Here is a 5,000-nt window from a genome sequence, read left to right on the forward strand (position 1 = left end):
GAAACTGACTCAAACACCCTGCTGGGTGTGTCCGTGTCCTGCCAGAGAGGTTCGTTGGCTTGGCTTGGTAGGAGTGGACGGCATAGTGAGCATCCAGAAACGACGTTCTCAACGTCTCTGTCCATACCAGGCCAGTACACCGTTTGTCGGGCCCGTCGCTTGGTGCGCTCCATCCCCTGATGACTGTCATGGAGTCGCTCTAGTGTTTCTCGGCGGAGGCTGTGAGGAATAAGAAGCCTCGGCCCGTAAACCACCAGGTCGTCGTCTACGGCCAGCAGACTGCGCACCGGCCAGTACGTACGCAAGCGGTGATCGAGGTCGTGGCAATGATCAGGGAAGCCCTCGATGATGACGTTCTTGAGCAAGCAGTACTCCCCGTCTCTTGCTGCTGCGGCACGTACCATTTCCACAGTCTGATCCTGGAGTGGTGCTAAGCGGACGCCGTCCTCATTGGTGGCAGATAACGCTGAGATGACCGCTGAGTGGAGAGGGTCGAGGTCACCAGAAGTAGCAGCATCCTCTTCCTCCACTGGGTCCTGTACTGGAGCACGTGAGAGGGCGTCGGGCACACAGTGTGTCGATCCCTTTTGCCAGCTTGCTGTGAAAGAATACTGAGCAAGCTTCTCCCTCATGCGCTGCAGCCGCAGGTTCTCTATTTCTCCCAACAACTTGCTATTGAGGAGAGGTATCAGCGGGCGGTGGTCGAGCACTAGATCGAAGTGAGGGAGTCCTTTCAGGTAGGTGCCACATTTCCTGACTGCCCAGACGATTGCAGCCATTTCCAACTCTATTACTGCATAGCGGCTCTCTGTGTCTGTAACAAATCTTGACCCGCATTGCACCATCTTCCACTGGTCACTGTGCTTCTGCAGGAGAACGAATCCAAATCCGTGCATCCTTGAGGCGTCAGTCTGTAGCATCGTTGGTAATGATGGGTCGAAGTATGCCAAGACAGGTGGGCTGACGAGACACTGTTTCACCTTCTCAAACGCCTCTTCATGGTTAGGAGACCAGCACCAACTGTTCTTCGGGCGTAAGAGATCTCTGAGGGGTTGTGCAGCTGCAGCCACAGCAGGAGAAAAGCTTCCAAGCTGGTTTGTAAGACCCATGAATGATCGTAAGTCGGTGATGTGCTGTGGTCGTGGGAAGTCAGAGATTGCCTTAACTTTCTTTGAGTCTGTCGTGTAGCCTTGTCCAGAAACAGAGTAACCACAGTAATCTACCACTCTTTCCGCGAATGTAAACTTCTGTGGGTTGAGAGTGATGCCGTGCTGGTCACACCGCCGCACAATCTGAATGACATGGGCTAAGTGCGCACTGTAGGTGGAGTCATAGGCCAGGATGTCGTCCACGATCTTGATGGTGTTAGGTATGTCGCCGAGAGCTTGGTCTCCTCGACGGTTATACTCGTCTCCAGACGAGACGAGACCCATAACCGCTCGCCGAAACTTGTACCGACCCCAAGGTGTTATGAAGCAGGTTAAATCCTGGTCTTCTTCTCTAATGGGGACTTGAAAATACCCCATCTTGGCATCAAGAGTGGTGAACCAAACTGCTCCGGTCCCGATCGAGGCGATGGCGTCATGAGGTGAGCGCACTGGATACACGGGCCTCTTCACGTAACGGTTGAGTCGTGTCAGGTCAACACACAGCCTTACACCAGATGTCTTTTTTGGGACAGGCACGATGGGGTGGCACCATGCCGTAGGGTAGTCCACACTCTCGATGATTCCCTTGTTAAGCAGCTCTTCCAACTGGCTCTTAATTTCTTCACGCCAATTGTAAGGGATTGTACGAGATGCTGTTACGGCGAAGGGTCGAGCGTCGTCTGTCAACTCGATGGCCATGGATCCACCAGCCATTGCACGTAAACCTTCCTTTGCTTCGAAGACGCTGGGAAAGGCCTTGATCACAGCAGCAGCGTGCCCCGCACGCTGCTGTGGCGTTGGGTCGTAGGAATGAGGCCAGCTGATCACTTCTGTGGGCGTAGATAGAGGTGGCTGCGAGGCGGTCGGGTACTTGATGGAGCTGTTGCCGGTGTGCTGTTCTTCCCTGCGTAGCGGTCGGATTTGAGCCGGAAAATCTTCGGGGAGGATTCCGAGAGCGATGGAATCGTACCAGCTAAGCAGCGCCCCCTTCACCTCCTTCACCACGCTCACAACAGTCTCAGCTTCCCTGTCGCCCAGTTGCAAGTGCGACGAGAAAGTTCCTACACAGGTGAGGGGGTGATTACCGGCAGCATAAAGTCCATCACCATCAGCGGGCGTCAAGCTGGAGGGCGGGATTCCAAGGAGTGTTGCCGTGTCGAGGCCAATAACGGTCGTTTCGGCCCCAGAGTCAGGAGTCCACGTAATCTTGTCTCTTCCAGCGGGATGTGTGGCGGTAATGAGCACCTGGGGCGCAGGTCGTGCCGTCACCGTCTTTGTGTATACGCCTGATAAGAGCTGGTATACACTGGCACTGGCTCCCCGCCTCGGGCCTGCACCGCGATGAGGAGAGACAGTTGAGGAACTCCTCGAAGCTCCTCGTCGTTTCCTCACTGTCTGCTGACATACACTCGCAAAATGCCCTCTTTTCCCGCAGTTACGACACACTTTATCTATTGCCTGGCATCCCCTTTTGTCACTGCGACAATCTTTGCCACAACGATAACAGCCCGTGGGGCTTGAGCCCCCGAAACTGCCCTTCCTGTAGTTCGAGACAGCGTTCACACCATGGCTCGAAGAGTGAGAGCCGCCCCTTAGTACTGCACTACACTGGTTAGCGCTCTCCGATGCTCTGCAAATATCTATGGCGTTTTCAAGGGTGAGTTTCTTGTTTTCCAGCATGCGTTTCAGAGCCACTTCGTCTCGTGTCCCAACGACAATTCTGTCACGCAGCTGATGGTTTATGCACTGGTCGCAAAAGTCACAGAAATTGGCGATTTCCTTAACAGCACATAAAAAGTCGTCAAAACCTTCTTGCGTTTCTTGCACGCGGGAGTAGAAGTCTCTTCTATCCATGATGATGTTGCGCTGGCTTCGCAGGTACTCACACATTGCATCGAGGATGGTTCTTAACTCCGCGTCTCTCGGTAAGCTTATCCCGTAGCGAAGTGTACGGGTCCACTCGTCGTCTAGGACAGCAGCGAGTGCCGCCCTCTGCTCAGCCAGGGAGAGACAGTCTATCCTGGCGAGGGTTACGTATCCTTCAAACTTATGGCGCCACGTGTCGAACTCACGTAAAGATGCTGACGCCGTTAAGTGAGGAATGATGGTGGCGGACGTCGGGAACCTCGCGCCCTGGGTAGACGTGCTGCGGGCTGTGGTTTCGCCTTCATTGCTCGCCGTGGTGCGACTGGGAGCTTGTGTCCCCACTCTCTCCAGCAGCTGGGTTAAACGCTCCTCGCGAGCCTGACTCTGCTCCGACTGTCGCGCTAGCAGAGCCTGACTCTGCTCCGACTGTCGCGCTAGCAGGGCAGCCAGCGCCTCCAACTGCTTCTCCATTCTGCGCCGTACCCACTGCAGCCTTGTCCTGATCCTACTCACTGCGCCATGTTCGACTCTTGACCAGCAGGGGCACAGGAAACGCAGGTAACAGTGCAGGTGTTTATTCACAGAAGGTGTGAACAGAAGGCTGGAGGTAGGTGATCTCCCGGCGCCAGGCCGCGCACTTCCACTTAACACTTATGACTGAAGCCTAGCTCGTTCACTCATATACGTATTCATGCCTCACACAAGTCTCGCTCATTCACTCGTTCACACAACTAGCTAACAACCACACAGATTCATACATTTCAATTCTCAGTAATATATTTGTGTATGTATAGAAAAATTTAGTCATTCCTCCCACACACACACAAAAAAAAAAAAAAGATAAATAAATAAATAAATAAATAGATAAATAAAAGTTACTAGACCTTCTCAGACAACAACAACAAACAACAACAACAACAACAACAACAAAACACCACTAACCATGAACGAAAACAAATGCAAATAAAAGTATGCATATGTATGACTGAGTGGTTGAGTGGATAGAGAGAGAGACAGATAGATGTACAATAACTGTTTATGTACATACCCTTCCATACGTGCTATCTGATGAAATGTTTGTATGAATGAATGAATGAGTGAAGCTTCCTGCAGCGCCAGACGAGGTAACAAGCGCATGGATGACAGGGACAAGCTAAGGGAGGGACGGAGAGACGAGGGGATGAGGAGAGCAGGACGAGGAGCTGTCAACTTATGAATATTGATACTACTGTTTATTGTTTTGCCGTGTGAACAGAGCGATGAAATTGCGGGACACGCTTCTGAAATGCGTTAAAGTGTTAATTGACTGTCTCTATTAAACTGCCTTGTTATGCCAGCCTGTTTGTGACGTGTGTGTGTATGTGTGTGTGTGTGTGTGTGTTTGATGTGGTGTAAAGTATGTATGGATCATTAATTTTCTCTCGTATTCTCTCATTCTCTCTTTCATACATATGTTCGTAGAGAGAGAGAGAGAGAGAGAGAGAGAGAGAGAGAGAGAGAGAGAGAGAGAGAGAGAGAGAGAGAGAGAGAGAGAGAGAGAGAGGTTGTTTTTGTGCATATTATATCGTGTTTAGCATGTAAAGCTAATTCATTTTCTTTCTTTCTCTTTCAGGTATGTGCTCGTAGAGAGAGTGGGAAAGTGAGAGAGTGAGTGAGTGAGAGAGGTGTTGCAGTGTTCCTCTCTTACTCATTTTATCATTCATCTTCTTTATTTTTCTCCCTTTTTCTTTCTTTTCTCTCTCTTTCTCCTCATTTTTCTCCTTTATCGCCAGTGTCTTCTTTGTCATCATCATCATCCTTTTCTTCCTTCCTCGTATATTATTTCCTTCTTTCCTCCTTTTTATTATTATCTCCTTCCGTCTCTTCGTTATTCTTATTCATTGTTATCACCTTCCTCGTTGTCATCTTCGTCACTGTGGTTCTTTTCTTTCTCTCTCTCTTTTCTTTCTCCTTCACTTCATCAGTCTATATCTCTTCCTCTTCTTC

At 50.5% G+C, this 5,000-nt stretch overlaps 1 long non-coding RNA gene across 1 annotated transcript in view; it reads left to right on the top strand.

The window, feature by feature from the left end:
* Nucleotides 1–5,000, top strand: part of LOC135111863 (uncharacterized) — a 60,360-nt gene that overhangs the window by 54,682 nt on the left and 678 nt on the right. Inside the window, exon 2 of the long non-coding RNA XR_010273930.1 lies at nucleotides 4,627–5,000. This exon is cut by the window's right edge and continues 678 nt beyond it. This is a non-coding gene — a long non-coding RNA (uncharacterized LOC135111863). The remainder of the gene's footprint in view (nucleotides 1–4,626) is intronic.

The sequence above is a fragment of the Scylla paramamosain genome, chromosome 22 (genome assembly GCF_035594125.1).
Source record: "Scylla paramamosain isolate STU-SP2022 chromosome 22, ASM3559412v1, whole genome shotgun sequence".
NCBI classification, from domain to species: Eukaryota; Metazoa; Arthropoda; class Malacostraca; order Decapoda; family Portunidae; genus Scylla; species Scylla paramamosain.